Below are 27139 nucleotides of genomic sequence, written 5' to 3'. Positions count from 1 at the left end.
TCTTCTCACCCCAGAATAGCAGAATAACTATCAAAATATCGTATCGTAACATCGTATCGTAAAATACCGTATCGTATCGCTTCATCCAATGAATTTAAACGGCGGAAGCAAGGTGACGCGGTTTCTGGTCATTTGAATGGGCGTTCTACTGATGCTCTTGGCCGTATTAATACAGTTCATCCGAAGAATGATGAATACTTCTATTTGCAATTGTTACTAGTGAATGTTCCAGGGCCAACATCGTTTGAATCACTACGAACTGTTAATGGTATAGTGTACCCAACATTTCGTGCTGCATGTCAAGAGCTCAATTTGCTCGAAAGCGATAATCTTTAGAACACGACAATGGCTGAAGGAACTATTTCTGCATCTCCAATACGCACATTATTTGCTATCATCCATTCGACATGCTTCCCATCCCATCCACGTGACCTGTGGAACAAATACAAGGATAACATGTAAGAAGACATTTTACATCGAATTCTTTTAAGTTCAAGAAATCTCGACACTGAGGTAAATGGTAAGTGACCATGATTTGCTGTTGATTGAGGACGTGTTACTTCATGTGCGGCAGTTTATAAGTGAAGTTAGGAATGGAAACGCCAGATCGTGGAATGAAGGACGCGTTTAATTGAGAATTGGAACGGGAACGTGAATATGATCGAGATGAATTAGAGCAATCAGTAGAAAAGAATGTACCCCTGCTGAACTCCCCAACAGAAAGAAGTGTATGATATATTAATGAAGGCAATTGGTGATGGAAATGGTGGCTCATTTTTCCTGGATGCCCCTGGTGGAACTGGGAAGATATTCATACGAGTATCATTGCTTTTGAACACTGTTCGTGCAAGATCAGATATTGCTGTAGCAGTTGCTTCTTCTGGTATACGGTTAGGATGCCGTTATTGCTCATTCAGCAATAAAGTCGCCGTTTAGCCTATGAAATTCTGAACAAGTGACATGTAACATTTCGAAACAGTCCGCAATGGCCAATATTTATTAGCAACTAAAATCATCATATGGGACGAATGCACGATGGCGCAAAAACGCGCATTGTAAGCGCTTGACTGCTGGACATTGAAAGATCTGCGCAATGACTCGAGATGCTTTGATGGAGCAATGATTTTATCTTCTGGCGATTTACGCCAAACACTGCCAGTCATTCCAAGATCGACTGCTGCCGATGCAATAAGCGTTCGCCTCAAATCATCAAAACTGTGGCGCTATATGAATAAACTTTAAATGACAACAAATATGAGAGTTGCATTGCTGAACCATGCATCTGCTGATGTCGACTATCGGTAATGGCCGTGTTCCTGTCGACAAATCGAGCGGATTCATTTCATTTTCTCGGAATTTTTGCAATTTCGTTTCATCGAAAGATTAACTGATCAGCAAAGTGTTCCCGAACATCATTGATACCCAAAAAAATCACAAATAGTTCAGTGAGCAATTTTTGGCGGCTAAGGACAAAGATGTGGATGGCTTAAACGTCGTAATTCAGAATCAAATCGTTGGTACTCTGCATTCATTCAAATCTATTGACTTTGCAACAAACTAAGACGAAGTCACCAACTAGCCATCTGAATTTTTAAACTCCTTGGATGTGCCTGGCTTACCACCGAACAATTTACAGCTGAAGGTTGGCTCGGTGGTCATGATGTTTCGAAACCTAAACCAACTAAAACTATGCAATCGAACGCGTTTGGTAATAAAAAAAAAACTGATGATCAATGTGATTCACCTGACTCTCTAATACACACGACTAAATAACCACAAGGCCAATCGTTGAGTGTTTGTGGTCTAAATCTAGAAAACCCATGTTTTTCTCATGGTAAATTATATGTGTATGTTCACGTGTCGTCCGCTTTATTTGTTCTTGCACTTGATAACAAAACAAAAACTGTTGCATATCAAAAGGTGCTTGACTCAAGAAAATAATCCCGAATGTGCAATCCGCTCGATTCCCCAATGATTGTTCGATACATAGATTGAATAAAGAAAATACGTTTCTGACAAGCCATTTAAATACTTATATTTGTAGATTCATGGAATGTTTTCCTTCCACTATTATAGCAAGTAAAATATGATGGAAATCGGTGCAGTAGTTCTTGATTTATAGATGGTGTTACTAAACTGTTAATTGAGTGTTATGCAGTGGTAATGTAGAGGTCAAGGGGGGATAATTTTACTGCGTAAGGATTAAGGAAAGAGGGGGGTAACAATGGCGCTCATGTTGAATTTAAACTGTGGAACTAGTTGCAGATATAAGATATACATATTCCAAGGGATCAAAGAGGTGCTCTGACGGGATTTTCAAAAGGTTAGCAGCAAGAGATTGGTTGGTATCAATTGGATGTGCGAGGTCTACGCATCCTTAAATAGATGTGATACGGGATTTGATTGGGCATCTGTTAGGGTTTCAAAGAGTAGGAATGATATCTTTTGTAAGAAAATTAATGTTTCATAAAATTAAAATTCAACGAAAACGTAATGGCACTCATGAGGTTTTTGAAGGCAGAAGGAAAACACAGTACAATGAGAATTCCCTCCCCCAACCCCGTCTCAATTATTTCCCAGCGATCAGGAGAGCTCTCAAATCCGCCATCAGAACTTTGCCTGATGAACATGGCATCAACATCAAAAGCGCGCTCCGAACTTCTCTATATTTTCCCTACTTCTCCCTATCTCGAGCCCTTTCCTTAGAAATCTTCCCTCGGTTTTGACGCGAATCATGATCTCTCCTACCGTAGTATGACGGGGCTCATTACATATTTTCAACATCACTGTTAATGAGACTCCCTTGTAATTTATGCTAGAGCTTCAATCTATAATTAAGACTTCGCTACGTGAGTGATTCCCATCCTAGCTGCTCTACTATGTTATAAATGCTATATATATATATATATATATATATATATATATATATATATATATATATATATATATATAAACTGCTCTATATGTTACTATTCAAGTACTCATACGATATCACAAAACATTGATTTACTTAGACCAGATTAGCTGAGCAATGAAAATATTTCTACTAATTGACATAATACGGTCCAAAGAACACCTCTCTCCACTCATGCAAGTATCTTCACGGAAAGACCTAACTACCCCCCCCCCCCAACTGTGAACTCCACCAATCGCCTTTCCTGGCGCTTAACACCCCTCTTCACCTTCCCATCAACGCCGATCACAATCATTCCTCTCCCCCCCTCCTTCCTCCTCTCTCACCTACCCCCTCACACTCATTAGTGGTATATAAACGGACTGCGACCAGACTAATTTGTACCTGATGATGACGCTGAAGTCTTGAAACTAGTAGTAACAAAAATGAAGAAAAGTGGAAAAATACATCGTGTTTTTCATTTAATGAAGGACTTCTCTTGATCATCCTGAAGAATTCAAATGGAATATTGAGTGCTGGCCGTGGTGGACGATTGATGTCTTGAAACCGATCGAATTTTCAATAATGAATCGTACCAAAAACCAAAATTTAATCGGAGGGAGGGGAAAGAATAAATATCGAATTAGAAACCTATTTCAGACTGTTTGTTTCAAAACTCCGTAACTTGGGTTTGAAACATAACATTTCGAGAATGAGCCAGGAGAAATATAAATATTGGCGAATCTGTACTATGTACGAGACACATTCATTAAGTGAGATCCGTTTGCTTCGTTTGCTTGCCCGGGCATGCAAACAACAATGTCCGCGACAATCGCTCATCCCGCCATCTGTGAAGTGCGTTGTTCTGTCGTACGATTCTTGTATGGAAAAGGATTGTCGGCTGCTGAAATCCATCGGGGGTTATGTCTAGTTTATGGATCTACAGTTGTGAGTGAAGGAAAGGTTAGACAATGGCGCAGTGATTTTAAAAATGGACGAACAGATGTCCATGACGAAGAGCGAAGTGGCAGGCCCAGTATTCTGACCGATGGAATAGTTTCGCAAGTGGAACAAAAACTTCAATGTGATCGTCGATTAATGGATGATTAAAGCCCTGGATAAACAATTTCCTCAACTTGGACGCACCACTGTCTACAATATTGTCACGGAAAATCTCGGATACCGCAAATTGTGTGCAAGGTGGGTACCGAAACACTGCTGCCATAACCAATAAGAAAATTCAAGATTTTCGTTGGGAACTCTTTGACCAGCCGCCGTACACTCCTGACCCTGCACCTAGCGACTACTTCCTCTTCTTTCACTTAAAACAGTGGCTCGGTGGACAAGGTTTCCAAACCGAAGAGGAACTCAAGAACGGCGTTGTCAATTGGTTCAACTCTCAGGCGGCGAGCTTCTATGCAGAGGGGTTAAATAAGTATGCTGGAGCAGCGGTAAGAAAAATGCTTAGAAATGAACGGCGATGACCTAGAGAAGTGAAGTAGGTTTGTAGCTCACTAAAAATGCAAATAAAATGTGTTTCAAATGGGAATATTTTTTCCTGCTACCAAACGGCCCTTACTTTACTTTATGAGCATGGTTCGTATGACGTTATGACTAATGTCAGACTTTATGCTCTTCAATTACTCTAGGGCGAGAGGGGAGCCTTTTTTGCTTCGAAATAAGTCAATCACAAAATGATTCCATCGGATTTTCCAATATAGCTTTATTATTAACAGAATACAAATTAAAATCAAAACGTAATCCGTTTTAGCGTTGTCGAACTATTGTAAAGGCGGTGTTATTTCGCCATATAAAAATCGCTGACCCATGCAGTTGCGCCATAATCTCCTTTTCTGACAACTAAATTAATTAACCTAAAAATCATGCGGATATTTATTAAAAATGCTAAATTATTTCCTAAATAGAGCACGTTCAGTCTCCCACGCTCGCACTCTTTGACGCTAAGAGAGGATAATTGTTAATTATGCATATTTTCAAAATCAATGAATTTTGAATCAAGCAACAATTAACTAAATGGGATATTTCAAACATATAAGGCAACGTATAAATGCAAGTTGGTGATAGTCAGAGCCGAAAAATCACTGCGGATATCAAAAATTAGAGTTATTCCCCTTACTTGGTGCTAAAGTATTGTAATTGGGAATATAATTAGCAATTCAACCCTACAGAAAAATAAGGTTAAACAAATTGTACACGATCAGATCCCTGGCGTGGTATCCTAGTGAGGAGAATGCTGTGCTAGTCACCCAGGTTCACTTCAGGGAGACGCCTCTGGAGAATCTCGGCTTCACAGAAGCAAGTGAGATTTGTTGCATCTCGCAGATGATCCTGGGACACCACGTATAGTGAAGGGGAAAGGAGTTGGCAGTCCAATAATTATAACACATGTGTTTCTTAAGTTGAAATTCTATGTTGTGCGTAGCGGTTGTTCTAGTTTTTAAGTCTGCTAATGGGCATTGCAGATAAAATTGGTAATTCAGTGCCAGAGATATAGGATGAATATCAATATAAAGAAAACAAAGTTTTTGCAGTTTTTAAGAAATAGGCTAAGCTAAACATTTAAATAGGATGTGAAAAACTAGAGCAGTCAAAACAATGTACGTATCTTGGAAGTGTTTTGGACCAACACGGGCAAAGTAGTAGGGACGTAAGGAGAAGAATTGCGCTAGGCGAAGAGGCTTTCACAAGGAGGAGGGTGTTCATGAGAGGGACGTTGAGTAAGGATGTTAAGAAAAGACTCGTAAAAACTTTGATATGGAGCGTAGCTATGTACGGGGCGGAAACGTGGTCATTGAAGCAGGAGGATAGACGTAGATTGGAGGCTTTTGAAATGTGGGTGTGGAGAAGAATGGAGAAGGTGAAATGGGCAGAGAAGAAAACAAATGAGGAAGTACTTGGCATGGCGGGCGAAGAGAGGGGTTTGTTGGGAGCAATCCTATGGAGGCAGGAAAAGTGGATGAAGGGGGTGTTGACCGGCAGTGGGATGTTGAAGACTGTGATAGAGGGTAGAATGTTGGGCAAAAGAGGAAAGGGAAGGAACAGGATAGGGATGTTGGACGGGATGAAGGGAGGAAGAAAGTACTCAGGGATGAAGAGGGGTCTGATATAGAGTACGATGTTGAGTTATGTTTTTTTAGAAGAAACAAAATATTTATTTGGTAGCTTTGTCAATCCAAAATCTACCTTAACCGATAGATTACTTAATGAAATATTGTGTTTTTCTGGGTAATAGGGGTGGATTCTGGCCACCTATCACCCTTTGGGCTGACTGGTGGCGGTTTTTTTTTATTCCCAATATCGGACATTTGTTGGAAAACCTCCCCCATGCCGTGCGCTCGTCGGGTGGCTCTAAGGGCACAACGGTGCCGAATTGTTATCGCGTCATTTTTTCTACCCTTAGGGTCTCGAATCGCGCCTGGGAAAATGATGTACTCTATGCTTCGGAAGGCAATCATCCTCAACTTACGCCATGCTGTGCTATCACCTTTAAATACGTGTACTCATATGCAAAATATGCAGCGTTAGCATTAATTCTTCTGCGCCATTGTTGAACTCGAATGATTTGCAGTTTCCCTACACGAGGGCTTGTTGGATAACACATTTTTAATCACATTATTAAATGCCTAAAATTCAATTTTTTGCTACATATTAATCCACATGAGTGAAGTTTATGTGATATACCCGTCCGTCGGATGGGACGTTAAACTGCGGACCCCTTGTCGCCTTTCGTAAAGAGTAGGCTAATGCCGACGCCGGGTTTCTATCCATCCTTCATCCTTTCCTGTCCATCCCTAATGGCACAAATGACCTCAACTGTCGGCCGCCTCCCCTAAACATCACTACTAGTACTTATGTGATAAACGTTTTCGTGATTTGGCTCCAGCATTTCGCCAGCGGAAACCGTTAAAAATGGAAAAAATGAGCAGTTCGTCTATGTAAATAATTGCGGTAACACGCGATGCGGTACACTGAAATGTTGCTTTTGCCTGAACAAATCGACAGCCGAGGGCAACGGGAAGCTTATGGGGAGCGTATCCTTCCTTCCCTGCACAACTAAAATGGCATGCTTGAGGACTTCTAAAGAGGGAATGCATTCAGCTTCAAAATAATGCAAAATCGAAGCTCAAGCCACTACGTATTTTGTACATATGTAAAACCATTGCACTTTGGACGAAAACATTAACATCGCTGATGTGATTGTGGCGGTATAATGTTGAATAACGTCGAGAGAAGTATTTATTAAAAATATTCAGCATTTATTTGCGTGTCCTCAAAACGTTGGTAACAGATATATTGTCCATTAAACATGTTTACGTGTGAAGGGTTCCAATAAAACCTCGCCAATAAAACCGTACCAATAAAAAAATAAATGACAAACACCTCGCGAAACCAATGTGACATTCGCTCTTCGTCCTCCTGATAGTCCACACCTGGCCTAGAACCGGAAAATGTCGCACGACTTCATTATATTTCCCAAAGAGAAAGGACACTTACGTGGGCATCATCAGAAGGGGCAGAGCTGAATATGACTAACGCCTACCGCTTGCGCATTGCATAGTCGAATCACTGACACTTATTCCACTTATACAAGATTCGTATAAAAGGTATCGGGAACAATTTTTTCCTAACGTGTGCGTGAGGTGTTGAATTCGGACCGTGTCGATCGTGTCGTGTGCGCACTATCGCAGATCGTATTTTTGGCATTGATAAGACAGTGACAGTACACGTATCTCCATCTCTGAAAATTTTGTCACACGAAAGATCTGCGCTTGAGGCTCCAAGGTAACCTTACGAAAAACGGCATCGCGATGATACCCCAACCCCCTTACAGTCCCGACTTGGCACCAGAAGACTATTTCATATTCCCAAAAGTTAAATGCTCTCTGGCTCAAAGGACACCACCATGCTGGCTCTCTAAGTGCCGTCATAGAAGCTTTCACGAGTACCCTTAAGAAACTTTCGTCTTCCAGGAAACCTACCAACACGTGGAAAAACCGCAAGGGTAAAAGTGTGTGTCGACGCTCAAGCAAGGGATGCAGACTGAAGAATTTTTAGGCATATCAGCGATATGTGGAATAAAACTGTTTTTTTGAAACCTTTCCCGATATTTACTGTACAAACCGTTAAATTATTAATGCAGGTAAAACTAAATTTTTGCACGATAACTTAAGCGAGGAATGAAATTCGTGATAACTCTTCCATGTAAAGTCGTCTTAGATTATCTACGCATGAAATAACAATTTTTGATCATCCATTGGCTCCCATTTCCATCTTCTCCAAGTCATAAATACAATAGCTTGATCGTTCAAAAAGATTATTCAAATAACGAGCAACTTTCCTGTTCGTTCCCAAACACCCGACGACGTTTGAGGAATCAGACATCACACATGAGTTAGCACTATCGAAAACTCGTTAAGTTTTATTTTTTTCCCTTATCACATATTATAAATTCGGTAGAGTATGAGCATGTTTCACTCAAATTCCTCGTTTAGATCTATCAAAATAGTTAAAAGGTCAGAAATGAGTATAAAATGGTAGCATAAGGTAATCCTCTATGCTGAAAATTAGCCTAGACCTTCGTCGAATGGCTATTTATCAATTTTCCGGGTTCCATTTTGCATGCACCTAAGATATAAACTTATATGGTAGATTACTTTAGACCTCTGCAAATTTATGAAAATGCTTTATTTTAAATGAGATGTGTGAAAGATTCATTGGCTCTCCTATGGAAAAATAAACCTCGCGTGAGGAAAATGAGCATGTATCATTGGAAGTCAGGGTTTCAATTTTCGCCGAAAACATTTATACACAACTTATTATATCTGAATTAATTTCTTCAGGAAAGGTCAACTAATTCCACCGCAACATATAGACACCGTTTTATAGAAAAACTCACTGTTAATAGTAGGATATTATTTCAGTAAAGAGGGGGAGAGAGAGAGAGAGTGGGGGGGGGGCACTTTCGGGGTGCCAGTTGTATTCACTTTAATAGAGAATAGAAAATAGTTTGCTTCTGCCAAGCCGGAACTTGGTGCGTGTGGAGGATTAGACTACCTATCATCGAGCCTGTGGAGTGCGAGAGCGCTGCGACGTACAGTTCCGAAAAAAAATTGTGTTCGATGCTTTTCATCAAATTATTTTTAACTCTTCAATATTCTCAGCTTGCTTCAGGCTGAGCTGATTCCAGTTCTTGAAGTTAATGCTGGACCTCAACGAATGTGTCTCCGTTTTCCGAGCCAGGCAAAACCGATACAGGTGAGCGCGGTGGCAAGACGCGAGCATCAAAACGCACCAGACTTAACGGAAACATATTATTACCCTAAATTCGGGATGTTCGCCTCACGCCCCTCGTCGGGCCCTCTTCGGGTTGCTTGTCCCGAGCAGCCGAATTGAAGCCCTTTGGTGAGATATAGGAAAGGGGGGGAGGGATAGGATACTCATCCGTGTCGAGAGCTCGGTTTTCCATTTGCTTAGGGGGAGAATATAGCCGGGCCTCATTTGGAGTCATGCCTCTTTCAGGGTTCCGGGGCGAGCGTGGAGTGTGTAACGCGATCCGACGACGGAAGGGTCGTTTATGTGGTGCCCCATTGACACCATACTTCTATCGGAGGTGCACGTCCCTTAAAAGAAGACGAAATTCTCAAGACAGATCCCGCTTTCCTTTCTCTTTATCCGCAATTAGAAGCTTGCCATATCAATTTCGATGCGCAAACAAAAAAACAACTAGCATCGTCAAAACAATATTATTTTACGGATTTTAAAATTCGGTCACTACTTTGCTTGAGTTGAAATAGGGTTTGTCTTGGTTAAGGTCGACGGGTTTAAAAAGTATTTTATTTTAAAAACATTTCGTGTTTTCAAGATTAAAAATGATATATTATTTGAAAGAAATCTGCTAACTGTAGCTTTTAGCTTACGAAAAATCAGGATTTTTACTTTACATTTGACAGAAAAATTGAAAATACAATCTCAATGATTATTTCAAAACATTTATCAAAATTTTAATTGAAGAATCAAAGTGTTTAGAAATAAGGCAAAAATCCTATTTACTTTAAAAAATAATCCAAATTATAACTTATTGATATGTTTTCAAATTCAGTTCTGAAACGATTGATTATTTTTAATTGTGTATAGGATAAAAAATGGTCCTTTGGTTATAAGAATAGAAGATCTTTCAACCTCGAGCTAAAGAACACAGCAACAGCCGTCATTCACATTTGACTCGAGTCGTATTTTTGCTGTTCACGAGAAGATGTACTCGGAAACATGTTTAAATTGAAACGCCTTAATATTCCGCGAGGGGCGTGGGAAGACACATGTTTCATTGAAATAAAAAAAAAATCTGTTATTTATCTTTGATTTTTTTATTTTTCAATATATTTCAATTTTTTTTAAAGTCCGATATTTATCCATTAAAAGTTGCCTAAACATTCAAATTTTAACTGCTTTTATTGCTATTAATACAAATATCGCCCTTTTTTGGGGACATTTGCCAAAATGAACTCACATATAAAATATATACAGTTAAAGGTCAAACTTGGATTTAAAGCCCAGACGTTAAAGACGGCTTGGTAGAGGGTGCGGCTATACAAGGATACTTTGATGTTGTTTGCCAAAAAATACCTTTTATAATATCAGAAGACTGAATGATATCAATTTGGTTAATTTCCGCATATTTCATTTCATTTACCAACTCACTACAGTACATGCGCACGTGCGATATACTTTATCCTGTTAATCTATTAAAAGACGGCTATATATTCAAATTTTTTATTGATTATATTACTAAGGATACCAATATCGTCCAATATGAAAATACTTGCCGAAATATACTCCACTTGAGGAAAGATTCTTGCTTGTTGTGTCCTGGCTTGCGTGTCGTAGGATGGCTTTCGTGCTGCATCATGGGGTGCAGTTTGTTTAGTTGTTTTGCGGTATATGTGTTTGCATGAGTATTGGATGAAGGGAATTTTGCATGAGTGTGTGCGCTGCTGTGGGTGTAATTTTCCACGTTGTTGTTTTGCATGTGGTATTGTTCCTTTTTACGGTTGGTGACCTAACACCCCCGCCACACGCCCTTGTGGCGGCTTGCGGGGTATTATGTAGATGTAGATGTAGAAAGATAATGGTCAAACTAGAATTTGAAGCGCAGTCGTTTAAATATTTACATAATGATGCTATTCGATATAGAAAAACTTTGGTGATCACCGAAGAATTAAAAAAACCGCAACAATATACACTTCCACCAAATGTTTTATAAGATACGACCAGTGTCAACGAATGGCGTCATCCACAGGCACAAAAAAAGAATTTTTTGGAAACATACATTGGGCCCGTTTTTTTTTTCTTCGGTGATAATGGATTTCCACAAAGTTAAACCTGAATACGTCGAGTATACTTTGGCGACGTTTTTAAAAGGATAACTTGTATTATACCTGAAGAGAGTATGAAAGTTATTAATATATTATTCATTTTATCTTATATACATCCTGCAATCCACCGCTAGGGTGTGTGCCAGGGGGTGAATACACACCACAGTAATTTTACCCGAACATGACTCTTATAATCCCCTATCGTTCGTGGGAAAAATGGCATCTTAAATCTATTTTTTCTACACTTAATCTCTCTAATTTTATTAACATGATCTCTCCTACCCCAGTACGATGGGGTAATAATGCATTTTCAACATCATCACGGCTAAAGAGACTCCCTTCCAATTCATATGCAAGAGTTTTAATCTGTAATTCAACCGTCGCTCCATTCGAGTGATTCCAAGCCTAGTTGCTCTGATAATATTTTAGATACGCTACTAAGGTTATCATTAGAACGTTTTACAAATGCAAGGTCCTCAACTCGGTCCACGATCCAATTCGCAAATGACGCCAAATTCGGGAGTATCCCTTTCCTCAATTCAATATTCATTTTCTCACTTCCAGCAAATATTTTGTGCTTCCATTTGTTTCAGTAATTACCTGCGAAAAGATGTTATTCATAAAAATATTCGCCCCAACAAATATCTTAAAAATACCAACTCTGCTCAATCGATTAAGATCAAATAAACTTATTATTTCTGTATTAATAAGGATTTAGCAGCGAATTGATTACATCTCCTCGCGCTTCGTCGCCATATGTAATGACCTACGATTGGGAGATGAGAAAAGAACCCACCGCGACGAATTAAACAATCGCTCTTCGCGGTCGCAAACCCTTAAGAGACCCTGATCGTCGTCTTTCCGATGTCCTTCCCGCAAATCTCCTCCGGATTACACCGAGACACTTTTTATGTCTTTGAAGGACTGAGGGAAGATCAGCGAAAGGGGAGGAGAGAGGGTGGCAGGGGGGGGTGGTGAATGGTGAGAAGGGGGGAAGACAAGGGACACGGGGACACAGACAGACAGAGAGTAGGGCCGGCCGGTCGAGTAAGGGACGCAAGGGGTGCCGGAGACGGACGCAGGAAGGAAAAAAGCCAAAGGAGTAATCCGGGGCTGTAATGTCCTTTCCCGTCTCGGCTGAGCAACTCCTTCCCCGAGGCGAGGAATCAATTCCGTCTCCGACGGCAGAGAGGGGGGAGGAGGAAAACTCATGAAAAAGTGATGACGCCATCGTCGACCAATCAGGGGCGGGGAAGGCGTTTACGAGGCCATCAAGCGAGCGCCCATCCGATAGGGTCAGCACACACATAGACGCACACGCGCGCACACCCCGGCTCGAAACCAAGTGACCTGCCCCCCCTCCCAGCCCTGGTTTGGCTCTTAAAACGGGTCATCGTTCATTTGGCGTCATCTTCTCACTCGACCACCGAGCACCGGTTCCACGCTGCACACGCGGGATGCTGCCGAAATATCTAGAAGATTACTTCTCCGTCAATCATGGCAAATTTATTTCCGCTAAACACAACTATGCTTAAGGCTAGGAGACTCTTTACCTCAGATTTCGGAATTTGGCATGGGGGAGGGGGGGATGATATATGGCGTGCATTAAAAGTTTTGAGATTTCTCCTTTCCAGACGTGACTGTACGTCGCAGTGCGCCGGCACCGCGCAGGCTTGGTGGCGGGGTGTCTAAACATAAACACGCAACAGGCGCCAATCGCCTGCGAAAGCTAGTTCGGGCTGGATCGTATTTTAAGCGAATCTATTTCGAGTGACTCTGTGCAAGCGCAAAATGGAGCGAGAGCTGGAAGCAGTACGCCATCAAATTTCGTGTTGGTTCCGGGCAAATCGGTTACGGAGACGTTTGGTATGATTTTCTAGATGCTCAAGGGTGAAAGGATGTCACAAACCGTAATTATTATGTGGCACAAGCTATTTAAAGATGAAAATGAGAGAGTGGAGGGCGATCCATGAGCTGGACGACCGTCGACGTCAAGAACCGATGACAACATGAACAGTTTCAGGTTTAACTTTGTGGAATTCCTTCATTATGAGGGTAAAAAAGAAACTGGAATTCTTCCTATACAATAAATATCCTTTTTATTTTGGAAGTGTAAAGTTTCTTTTTAACGCTCAGAAAGTTGAGAAAAACACGCTCCAAACCTTTCATAATGTAAAGCATTTTGATTTTTTAAAATTGACATTATTTTGAAAATACGAACATAAGTTATTACCTCGAGTGTTTAACCGTTTTTTTCAGACTCGTAATCATAATAAATAAGACCCATCCTCAACATTCTCGTGCAATTAATCAGGATGAAAAGACCTGTTTCGGGACGTTTAGACCCTAACTTCTCCAGAAAGGAATCCTGACGTCTCTAGATCCCGATTGTTACAATATTCATAAATATTAATTTAGCTACGCAGCCACCCACTTTCGGCCATTTTGGCTTGACAAGAGATTTGAGATTATACCGCGGTTCCCCCATCGCAGATAAGCAATTAGGCGAACCATCTCCATTATTAACCCCAAGGCTTAAAAATCTTAACAATCCGACTCTGTACTCACCCCAAGCGCGTAATTGAACATTTCTGTTTGCGTAACTGATAAATCGCAACCCGTGCCTCATCCTTGTATCTTGCTCGTTACGCCATGATGTGCAAGAGGGGAATTCGCCTAAAGAATGCTCGCTTGGGTGACCATTCATACCAGGGTAAAATAATGAGATGGGATGAGGAAAAAGGTTTCAGGCATTATTTCGTGGGAGTTATCCAACACGGTTTTAGTGAACACCCTTATTTATCACCACTTGATGAATTTTTAATTAATAAGACCCAGGTCTTGTCTCGTCGCGACACATTAAGGTCTCCGCACGACGCAACCCCGGGTCGCAGTAATAAATCATTAAGTGGATTTAATTAAGTTTTATCATAATCTCCATATGAAAAAAAGGCCTGATAATTTTTAGCCAATATTTTCATAATATTCGTCGAATATATGTAATTAAAAGAAATTAAACATTTGTGACTGTAGACGTTGCGAAATGGACGTGTACTAGCAAACACACTTCAACGCAAAAAATATATTGAAAAGATAAATTATAAAAATTAAATGCTTACATGGTTTATCCCATATGGCTTAGTTTATCCCCATCCCTTTTCTTTATATCTGTTTCTATGTGAATGAATATTTGCTCAATATGTAGCGGGATTTCATGAATATATATATATATATATATATATATATATATATATATATATATATATATATATATATATATATATATATATATATATATATATATATATATATACATACATATTATAATTATTAGGTAATCTACCGGTTAAGGTAGGTTTTTGAATGGAAAAAGATATTAAATAAATATTTTGAGACTCCTAGCAAAACATCTAATTGATCTAACTAATCATCAGCAAATCTATCTGATTTTATGAATTCCCCGTCCAAAAAAGGCTCGCACGAGCAAATCAAAAATCAAAACGATGTTGGTTGTGTTTTTCTACCGTCATGGAGTGGTTCACAAGGAGTTTGTCCCACCAGGGGAGACTGTGAATGCGAACTTTTACCACCTCCGAGAACGCGTGAAAAGAGTCCGACCGGCCATCGAAAACTGCTGGGTGCTTCATCATGACAACGCGCCGTGCAATGGCGCGCTCGTCGTCAGACAGCTCCTGGCCAAATACGGCGTTGCCACGTTGCCTCACCCGCCCTATTCTCCCGATCTGGCACCACCGGACTTCTTATTCTTCCCCCTGATGAAAAGACAGCTCAAGGGACGACGTTTTGACTCGATAAAGGCCGTTCAAGAGGCTTCGACGAGGGTCATCAACGGCATCCCCAAAGAAAATTTCCAGCGGGCGTACGGGGAATGGGAGCAACGTTATACTAAGTGTGTAGCAGCTCAAGGAGCATAATTTGAAGATTATTTAGTAGATGTAAGTATATCGCAATAAAATTTTTGTAAAAAAATCAGTCCTACCAATTTTGGGTGCGACCCTGTATGCACACATAGACATACAAGGTATGCATATAAAGCACCAATAAAATTTTCCGATTCGAGAGATCTACGCTAAACTTATCTCAAGGGCCCCTGGACGGGCGGCCAAGAGAGCAGTCTAGTGTCTGCTTGTGAATGCATTCTGCAACGATATGCCAACGATTCCTTAAACCCCTTACGAAGGGGTTCAATAAGTACCCATGTTTGACGACAAAGGGCGTTCCTGAGGGAAGTTTATGTTACCATCGTGTGCTGCCATCTATCAAACGACGGTGATACAAATTTCAGACTTATTTAAACGTTAGTTTGGATTTGGCAGCCATTCGAGTAAGACGTGTTTCGTGATTTTTGCTAAGATGGAAAAAGGGCAGTACCGTTCGGTATTTCGCTTTTGGTTTTTGAATGGGAAGAAAAGCTAGGAGATAAAGGCAAAGTTGGGTGCTTTTTACGGGGGCACTTCGGTGTCTATGACCGCAGATAGATATTGGTTCAAACAATTAAAACTTGGGCGAACATTTGTTTTTGATGAGTAGCGACCAGGACGCCCGGCAGACGTGGTTACCGTTGATATCATTCAAAACGTCCACTCCATAATTCTCGCTGATCGACAAACGAAAGTGCGCGAAGTAGCAGAGGCCGTGGGTGTATCGACCGGAACGGCAATTAATATTTTACATAATAAGTTGGCGATGAAAAAATTGTCGGCCTGATGGGTGCCGCGATTGCTGTTTCACCACGATAACGCACCAGCACATTCATCCGGAGTTGTCGCCGCCAAACTGCATGAACTACGTTATGAATTGCTGCCGCACCCCCCGTATTCACCCGATCTGGCTCCCTGCGACTTTTTCTTATTCCCTAACATGAAGAAATGGCTCGCATGAAAAAAATAAGTTCAAACAAGGAAGTAATCGCCGAGACAGAGGCGCATTTTGGAGAGTTCGACAAATCCTATTCTTTGGAGGGGTTAAAAAATTTCCGGAACGTTGGGAGAAGTATATCTTTCTAAAAGGGGACTATGTTGAATAATAAAAAAAATGTTTTTGGAAAAAATGGTTTCTCCATTTCTAACACGGTTACTTATTGAACCGCCCTCGAACAGTCCCGACATGGCACCAGGAGACTGTTTCCTATTCCCAGAAGTGAAATAATTCCTATTTCAAAGGACACCACCCTGGGACCCTAAGTAACGTCAACGAAATGTGAACGCGTACCCTTAATGGGCTTCCGCCTACTAGGGAGCCTTCGAGTCATAGAAAATCCGCTCTGGCAAAAGCTTGTATTCACGCTGAAGGTTTAATTCGAATAATTTTGAGAGACAATGTACGGGGTTCGTCCGGAAAATAAGTGTACTAATAAGTGTGTCTTTTTTGACAAAAGGGGAGTCGTCCACGACGAATTTGTACCTAAACGACAAACTGTAAATGCTGCATTTTACGCCCAACTGCTCGACAGGCTTCGAAAACGAGTCGCCCGCGTCCGGCCAGCGATCCAAAACATCTGGCGGCTGCATCACGACAATGCGCCGTCTCACACCGCGCTTGTCGTGTCGGACTTCTTGGCCAAGCACGGCGTGGCAACGCTGCCGCAGCCGCCCTACAGCCCGGACTTGGCACCACCGGGCTTCTTTCTCTTCCCGAAGATAAAGAGGAGTTTGAAAGGAACGCGATACGGGACTTTGGACGCCGTCAAAGAGGTCGTGACGACGTGTCTTCGAGAGGTTCCCGATGATGCCTTCGCGGGAGCGTTCCAGGAATGGGAACGCCGCTGGAACAAGTGTATCGACTCACAAGGGTCCTATTTTGAGGAATATTAGCTTAAGATATGTAAAAGTGTAATAAATTTTTTTTTCCTGAGCTCAGTACACTTATTTTCCGGATGAACCCTGTACAAATGTTTGAAATAAATCTATTTTTGCGAAACTTTTTATACAAACGGGGTATTTAAATACATACACCCACATGCCGCATATAATTTTCTTTTTTAACACGGATCTAATAGTAATTTTCAGTATGCATATTTAAAAATATGTATATTGATCAAATTAGCCTTATTGAAAAAAATTCAATTTACAAAGATGAATGAAACATAAATCCCATTCGTTAAGCAATTCCGAAGAAAATTATACGTTCACGCAAAGGAAAAGACAATCAAACATGATCATTGATGTTTGGCGAAATGCCTGTTGACCTATGCCGTGGGGGCATCCCTACTTTGGCCAGTATAGATAGAGCTAATGCAATCGTGTGATCGCCACGAGTGCAGAAAGTTTTTACAACGAATTATCAATGTCCCAGGTTGTTCTATGGTGAACAAAAAAAACAACTTCCTACCGTTATTATCTAATGCTCAAGTGGGTGTTTAAAAATTTACCTGCAGACGCACATCATTACCAATCAAGTTAAAACTATATGTGCTGGCCATTTTCAAGTCGGTATCATTAGAATTTACGTACGTGATAAGGCAAAATTAAATTGAGTGATATCAATAGCAGTTACGAGTACTTTTGAATATGCTCATTCAGTGCAACAAAATTTAAACCATATTAATTTTAGCGCTAACTTTATTCTGAAAATTTCATAAATTAAGAAACCAAAGGCACTAAAATTCCTTTGGTAAATCCTTAACGTTCAATGGTAATCAGTGAGCCAAACCAGAATAAATACTTAGGAATAGTGATTCGACCCCTGACACATCTTCATACATGAGAATCGGTTTTTCGCGAAGAAAATTTGCCATTCTAAATTCAGTTCAAAATTAAAAATAAACAGTAAGTATTCAGGCTGCGAAGTATTCGGCGAAACTGTTGTCGGCTTCAAACAACAACGCGGTGAAAACCCGGACATGCAGAATTCTTCATTAAGTATTCACTTTGTTAAAGCTTCGCTACTCCATTTTATCATATATACACCGGATGAACCCCTTTATCTGTTGGGTGATGAATTAAAATAACCCTTTTCTATGACCTTATATGTTCAGTAAACTGCCCGATTATGAGAGGGATAAGACGGATTCATTTACATCCTAGCCAAACAAACAGCCAATCATACGAGACGACCTCTCCTCGTGCTACCGACTTGCTCAATCTAATATGCAAAATCCCTGCGATATGCTGTCTACTCCCCTAGTTTTTATCGGCTCTATTTTAAACCATGGTTTTTTTAACTTGTTGTGAGAGTTATTAATGTCAAGGGTCGAATAAACCTTTTCCAACAAAACACAAGCCAACTGCCTTGGATCGCGGGTGGGTGAGAGAATCGAGAAAAGAAAGGGGTGCCCTCGTTAAAAAGGCTCCGGTGGCACGGAGGGGAGGGATAGGGGGCGAGAGGGCACGGCGGGAGGCTCCTTCAACCCGGACCGCTCCCTTTCCTCCCCCGAAAGGAAGGCGCCAATCATACGCACACGCCGAGGTTCACTTTTTCTGCTTATCCTGCGCCAGGGAGTGCGGAAATCGGGGGAGCGTGGCGACTCTGGGATGACGGGATACTCTTCTTAAAATAACAAGAATCAAGAGGAGTGGAAGGAATGAGGGGATCAAGGGAACATGAGGTTTTAGAAGAAGGGAATGGAGACTTGGTTGGACAAAAACAAGGTTTGTATAAAAAGTATCGGTAACAATTTTTTCTTGACATGTGAGTGATGAGCTGATTTCAGACAGCGTCGGTTAAGTGTGCGCATTATCGCAGATCGTTTGGGCTTTGATAAGACAATGACATTGCAATCAACATTATATCACTTAAAATTTGGCGATGCGAAAGATCTGCGCTAAACTCTTCCTCCCGAAGGTCTTTCGATGGACGACCAAAAGAGCAGAGCCGACTGTCCCTGGACTTGACACCAGCAGATTATTTCCCACTCGCAAAAATGAAATCCTCCCCCTAAAGTACACCACTATGGGACTAAGTGCCGTCAAAGAAGCTTACACACGTACCCTAAGGCGTACCCTTATCCGTAATGCCGCCTACCAGATAGACTTCAAGTCGCAGAAAAGCCGCTCTGGCAAAAGTGTGTCGACGCTCCAGGGATGCATTTTTAAGAATTTTAGGCATTTTCAGGCATTGTGGCAACATAATATGAAATAAATATTTTTTCCAAAACTTTTCCCGATACTCTTCACAGAAACCATGTAGGAATGCCACCAACCAAAGTAACCATCCCAATGTTCGGTTGGATGGATGAGATTAGAGATCTACATCTACATCTACACAATGCCCCGCAAGCCGTCGCAAGGACGTGTGGCAGGGGGTGGCAAGTCACCAGCCATTATACAAAAAATATATTCACTCTATTCCCTCATACCCCTGCTTCCCCGAGATCCAACTAAAAACCGCGTGGAAAAGGGCGACCGAATACCAATCATGTGACATGCCTACACATATATTACGAGTATAACATGGTTAGCAGCTATTCCTATGCCTACACAAAGAGGACAAGGAGAAATTACGTTAAAAGAGGGCATGCACAAATGCAATTCAGACACTTATTACTGGTTAGTATTCTACGCATTCCGGACGGACAATGCACGAATAAAATAGACTTAATATACATTCATCTCCACCCCTCCTGGCTTAAGGGTGTACGGTGGGCGGGGGGCGTTAGGACTCCAGATTTGAATTTATATATCCCCTATTTTTAACTATGAGTACTTATTATTTTATTAGGTGTCCCCCTTTTATTGTTGTCGCAAATAATGCGCGGGAGAAAAATATATTTGTAAATATCAATTCGAGAATCTTACTATCTAATTTTCTTCCAATTGTCGGCCTTTCCAATGTAATTAGGAGTTGTAATTACGTCTCCAGTGTCGGATGCAAAACTTTTATCCCTTTGTAATAAGTTTAATCTAGCCTCGCATATCTAAAGGTTCCCACCCTATAATTCGGTACTAAATGTACGACACCTTGTGTCCTTTGGTACGAGTTTTTCACGAACCTAGCGGCTTTCCTCTGGACCCTATTCAATTCTGTGATTAATGTTTCTTGAAAAGAGCCCCAAACGCTCTCCACATACTCAACCGGAGACCTTACAAAAGATAAATAGCGCGTTTCCATTACTTTTTCGTTACTAAACCTTCCTATTATTCATTTGACGAATGCCGCCTTTTTTGAGCGCCCCTCCACAAATCGTGCGCATGCGTTTTCCCCAAGAAAGGTCCGATGCAATGGTGACCCGCAATTGTTTTGCTTCATCCATGACACTCATCCTAACCCCAAGTGTGTACGTTGTTAGTGTTTGGATGTGTTTTATTTTGTTTAAGAAATGCATTATGGTAAATGTTTTCTTATTTAATTCCAGCCACCATTCATATCAAAATTTTTTATTTTTGTTTAAGTCAGTTTGTAGTGATTCACGACCTGCGTCATTCGCTATTACCCTGTAGATTACAGTGTCGTCGGCAAAGAGTCTTATACTGCTTCTTATTTTACTGGTTATTTAATTAATCTACGTGGTTAATCCCAGAAGTACCCGACCCAAAATAGAAAACACATTCATTTTGGAAAAGAATTTATTTATTTTTCAACATAATCTCCTTTCAGCTCTACGCACTTTTCCCAGAGATGTTCGATAAGTTCAATTCCCTTTATAAAAGAAAAAATTGCTCGGTGGTCAAGGAAAATCTTTGACCACCGAGCAATTTTTCAAGTTTGCGACCAGAAAATAATCCGAGGGAGCTATATCTGGCAAATAGGATGCATGAGGTAACAATTAAAACTTTAATTCATGAATTTTGGCCATTGCAGTGACGAATTTGTGAGCTGGTGCATTGTCTTGACGAAAACACATTTTCTTCTTAGCCAAATGCGGTGGCCGCTTTTGCTTGATTTCTTAGCTCAAACGTTGCAATAAGTTCGCATAATACTGGCCATTGGTAGTGTTTCCTTTTTCAAGATAGTCCATGAAATTTATTCCACGCGCATTCCAAAAAGCCGACGCCATCACCTTGCCTAAAGATAAAACGGTCTTCGCCTTTTTAGGAGTTGGTTCTCCCTTTTGAATCCATTGCTTTGATTGTTCTTTGTCTCGGGTGGGAAGTAATGTACCCATGCTTCATCCGTGGTTATGCTTTGTTGCTTTGAAACATTGCTAAACACTCAATCGAAACATCTTCACGACACTGGCTTTACTCTATTGAAAGCAAACGCGGCGCCCATCTTACACACAGCTTTCTCATGTCCGAATTTTCAGTTATAATGCGATCTACCGCACTTTTTGAAATGCCTAATATATCTGCTAGTTCGCGCACTTACAGTCAACGATCATGCTGTATCACTCTGTGGATTTTATTCACCGTGTCTGGAGTCTTCACCTCATTTGGTCAGCCGATGCGATACTCGTCTTGGCAGCTCGTACCGATCGGTTTTTATATTGGTTGGGCTACGGCCTTTCAAGTAAAAGTATTGTATCACATAACGATGACCGATTTTTTCCATTTCACAAATTCACTGAAAACATTGATGGTTTTCAAGCAAATTCTAAACAATGTGGCCTCTAAAAACTTGAAACATATGCTTTCTTATACAGTGCATACTTTCTAATACAGTGATACTTTTTAAACCACTACTGCCCTCCCTAGGTCAAGCCGGGTACTTTTCGGACCTCCCATATGTAGAAAAACTATTTGCAGTCCTACGACGCTAACCTGTGGGACGCCGGATGTCACTTGCACATAATTACGGCTTGAGCCATCTATGACTTCCCTTTTTTTGTGGTTAGTAAGAAAGTCCCGAATCCAGTTCATTAATTTGTCATTTTTCCATACCATTGCAATTTGTGATTCAATTTAACGTGTTAAACTTTATTGAAGGCCTTTTTGAAATCCACGAATATCGTATCTATTGTTTGTTTCTTTCCCCCGATTTTGGAACGTCGCGCATAAAAAGTCGCAACTGCGTATCAAATGATCTCACCCTTTTGAATCCGTGTTGTCTGTTGGCTAAAAGGAATTCCAAGGTAACGAGGAACTCCACGATGTTGCTAATGATAATGTGTTTTAAGACTTTACAGCAGAGGGATGTTAATGATATTGGTCGGGGGTCTTGTTTGTTTCCGCTTTTAAAAATGGGTGTGCCATTGGCTATTTTCCAGTCCTGAGGAACAACACCTTCTGAAATCGATTTTTAAATATATATTAAAACAAGGCGTGATTTCGGTCACGAGCTATTTCAGTTCCCTTGGGGGAATATCTTCTAGTCCAAGTGATTTATTACTTTTTATGTGTAGGGGTTGTGTCCTTTGCGTGTAATTCTAATGCCATCTTTGCGATATATGTGACGTGGTTTTCACTTTGTGCCTCTCATTCCCTTTTTGAGTGCTGTCTGTATGTGTACTAACATTGTTGCTTTTGAGAGACTCTATGGTGGGACGTTTTCCTGCAATTCCCTTAACGTACGACCCGAATGCCTTGGGATCATTTTCCAAGTAATCTCACGGAATTTTCCTTTTGAATTCATTAAGGCGCTTTGCATTACTTGCTTGGTTTTCCTACCATGTGTTCAGTTTTTTTCGTACTCTTTCAGAAGTCGTTCCTTGGCAGTTTTTCAGAGTTTTTTTGTATTTCGAGTGCAATTTCCTTTTGTTACCTTGAAACGTCTAGTACCTATCCAAAAAGGCATGTGAAAGGCGTATATCAGGCTAGGGGGATAAGTTCCTTTCCCTGTGTCGTCAGTATTTACCCAAAAAGAAATGGTGCCCAAAAAATCGCGCAGTTTTGGTGATGCTGATGGTGCCCACGGGCGTAAATAGGAATTGAGCGTGTGCCCTCGCGTCAGTTCCGCAGCGTTCTACGGCCAACGCCTTGGACCACCCCGTGCGTCCCGTACGTATACGACCATGTAAAAACGTTCTCGTGGGTGATTGTGTTCAGACGATAACATGTATGAAGGCAAATAAAACACTAAGAAAGGGATAAGCAATAATTTGGCTCAGTTATTCATTAATGTATTGACTAAAATTAATATATACAGGGTTCGTCCGGAAAATAAGTGTACTGAGCTCAGGAAAAAAAATTTATTACACTTTTACATATCTTAAGCTAATATTCCTCAAAATAGGACCCTTGTGAGTCGATACACTTGTTCCAGCGGCGTTCCCATTCCTGGAACGCTCCCGCGAAGGCATTATCGGGAACCTCTCGAAGACTCGTCGCCGACCTCTTCTCTGCCCTCCACGAACATCTTGTGCCACCGAAAGATCATGTTTCTGGACATGGCTGACTCCCCGTAAGCCTGGTTAATCATACCGACAGTTTTGGTAGACGATTTCCCAAGCTTTGCCGCAAATTTGATGGAATAACGCTGCTTCGGCATCGCGTCCCGTGACGTGGGTCGAGCGTGGAGGTTCGCGTTAACAGAGCTCCTCACTACACTACAGCTCAGAGCCGACTGTCTTTTTCAGCGTCGCTTGCCAACATACCCCCCTCCAATCGCAGCCCGTCAGAGCGGTGCTGGGCGCGCCTGGAGCGGCAGGAAAAAATCGGTACACTTATGTTCCGGACGAACCCTGTATTATTCAGAAAATATCTTCTACTATTCTCTATGATTGAGCACGTGAAAAAGTCGCTGAAATCATTCGCTAAATTCCTGGCAGCATAAAAATGATATATTTCGCATGAGATTGAAAAGTACGCAATATTCTAACCGTTCCTGCTCTTGTTTATGCACATTTTAGTCCTAACTTCACTAAATAGACAAAACTTTGGAAAGAAATATTCATTTATTTATATTTCATCATTTAAAATTTAAGTTGAGATAATATTTCAAAATGAAAAACTCAATAAATGGGCGATTAATTTTAGGAAGGGAAGAAGCATAAATGAGTAAAATGAAATCAAATGGAGAAGATATTTTCTTTTTGGGAAGAACTGTTGTTACATTCACCCTTTTCATTATTCACGTGAAATGAAGGCCCAATTTCTCTCACTGAACTTATTCAAGTGGTTTCCTTATTGTGAGATGAATGGATCTAAGGCTGGAATGGATGGATTGAGGCAGCATTTATTTGACGGCGACACAGTAAGCGCAATATGATTTCAAGTGGTTTCATTCACTATCCTTAGAAGTCTTTATTTTACTCGGTAATCACCGTTCAACAATTTCACCAAGCTTGGAATAAGCACACTTTCTTTTTCCCGAATGAAGTCACCTCCCCGTCTACGAGCTATGCTCGTATTCCAGAGGCTCTCCAATTCATTCTCCGCATTCGCACCTGCGAAAGGCGTAATTAACGATGCATGCAGAAAATCCGCCGCTAAGATCAAAAGAAGAAAAACTTCTCGGTCCTGCTTCACACCGACCGCGCGCGGTTGCTCTTGGGAAAAATCTCTGTTTTTTAATCATAGCAACGTGTCCTCGGATAGAAGCGAAGGGAGTAATGTAAAAGCAAGCCTCCTCTCCAAAGAAATATTAATATTTTTTAGTTGAAAAGTACTGAAAGTTAAAAAATAAAAAGAATTTGTAATGATGTTGAGCGAGTTTATTCCTACTAGAGTGTGAATTCTGCTCTCTGAACTCAGGCCCTCAAATTCCATCAAAGATAACCTCTAACGACACAGTGACAGGCACCACATCAAGCAAGCATCACATCAGCTGGCCGGTGAAGGTTTATTTCCTCGGTCATTACACAAAAGTAGAAACAATTTCGCTATTCACTTCCTCAAGATGACAAAGCAGACGTCATTTTAAGGTGAATTTTCGGCTTGGCGTTTGAGTGGTGCTCGCGCACCGCTCTCACCGCCTCAGCTCCGGGTCAATGGTGCCCCTAAAGAGTCCAGAGCAGTGATAAGAGTGGACGTAATTATATGCATGTTGGGAAAACGTGCTTTGCAAATCTATGCACTATAGCGGCGAAATGATATCTCATGAAACAGCAAAATGAAAAATATTCATCAGAATTTGATAAACTATTTTGAAGCTAATCACAATTAATGACAAATTGAACAGATTGAAATACAGAGGTGGGCTAACGCACGGGAGTATTCATCAACAAAATATCAATATCATTCATATCAATAAGTCAACAAAACTAACTGCGAACCCCCGTCTCTCCCCCGCCCCTATCCGCACCATGCAACCGCCCACGCTGCAAATGCGTCCGTTTCAGAAAGACAAGGCAGGGGCGGCAGTTTAGAAAATGGAACATAAAAGCATTAAATGGATTTAAAAGAAAGGAGTATCAACAAGTGGTAGAGGAAACCATGGACGATGGTAAAGAGCTAAGTACAATCGTAGAAAAATGGGAAATGATCAAGAAAGGGTTGTCTAAAGCCGCAAAAGACACTATTAGAACCGTTAACGCTAAAAGGACTAGGAAACCATGGATCACGGATGAGATGATTACAAAGATGGATGAAAAGAGAAAATGGAAGAATGTAAATACAGAATTAGGCAAAATGAAGTACAAAGAATTAAACAATAAATTGAGAAGGGCAACAAATAAAGCAAAAGAATCATAGTGGAAGACGCAGTGCGAGGATATGGAAAGTCTGCAGAGGAAGGGTGAAATCTTTTTCGAAGGAAGGGAAGTTAAATCTTTTTCGGGAAGTAGGAAAGAAAGATCTATGCTAACAGTTAGAGATAAGGCGGGTAAGGTAATAGTTGACGCAGGAAGGGTCCAAGAGAGATGGAAGGAAAAAAAAGAAGAACTGTATAGTAAAGAACTTAGACCAACAAAGTTAGATATAGAAAAGAACATGACGTAGAGGAAGATAACTTAGGTCTAGGTATACTCGACGATGAGATAGAAAGGGAATTAAGAGAGATGAAGCTAAATAAGGCCGTGGGGTGGGAAACATTCCCGCGGAACTACTGAAATATTTAGGAAAATGTGGGAGGAAGAGGCTACATGGGCTGATTCGTAGTATCTATGAGGAAGGAATCTGGCCGGAAGACTTTCTGAGATCAGTTTTAATTCCTATTCCGAAAAAGTAAAGACCACATGATATGAAGACTACAGGACAATTAGTTTGATATCCCACGCAGCTAAAGTTGTTCTCAGGATCATAAACAAAAGGATAGAAAGTAGGGCAAATGATTGCTTAGGGGATCACCAGTTGGGTTTAGGAAGGGGAGAGGTACGCCTGATGTCATTGCAGTAATGAGATTATTAATCGAGAGGAATATAGAATAAAACCAGGAGGTATTTGCCTGTTCCGTAAATTGCAAAAAAGCATTTGATAGAGTGAACTGAAAAAAATAATGAGTATATTGCAGAAAATAGGAATAGATTGGAGGGAAAGGAGGCTAATCCGCAACCTGTACATACCTCAGACTACTCAGGTTCGGGTGGGAACGGGGAGTCCGAAGGGCAGTTTTGGGAAGAGGTATAAGGCAGGTTGGCGCATTATCACCGTTGCTGTTCAACCTGTATGCAGAGGAAATGATTAAAGAGGCATGAGAAGAACTGGAGGTAGGAATGAAAGTGGGCGGGGAATTCGTGAAATCATTTAGGTTTGCTGATGACCAAGCTTTAGTTTTTCAGTCAGCCAAGGGGCTGCAAGCATTGCTTAATGAATTGGAAATTCAGTGGGACAGGTATGGGATGAGAATCAATATTAATAAAACAAAGGTTATGCGATTTTCTAGGAAAAAAAGGCTAAGCTAAACATTAAAATCGGAGGGCAAAAACTAGAGCAGGTAGAACAGTTTACGTATCTCGGAAGTGTATTGGACCAACACGGTGTAAGTAGTAGGGACGTAAGGAGAAGAATTGCGCTAGGCAAAGAGGCTTTTATAAGGAGGGAGTTGATGAAAGGGGCTTTGAGTAAGGATATTAAGGCTTTGATATGGATCGTAGCTATGTATGGCGCGGAAACGTGGTCATGGAAGCATGAGGATAGAC

The sequence above is a fragment of the Hetaerina americana genome, unplaced genomic scaffold, assembly GCF_022747635.1.
Source record: "Hetaerina americana unplaced genomic scaffold, ioHetAmer1.1.p SCAF_34, whole genome shotgun sequence".
NCBI classification, from domain to species: domain Eukaryota; kingdom Metazoa; phylum Arthropoda; class Insecta; order Odonata; family Calopterygidae; genus Hetaerina; species Hetaerina americana.
Note: the sequence above shows the minus strand (reverse complement) of the source record.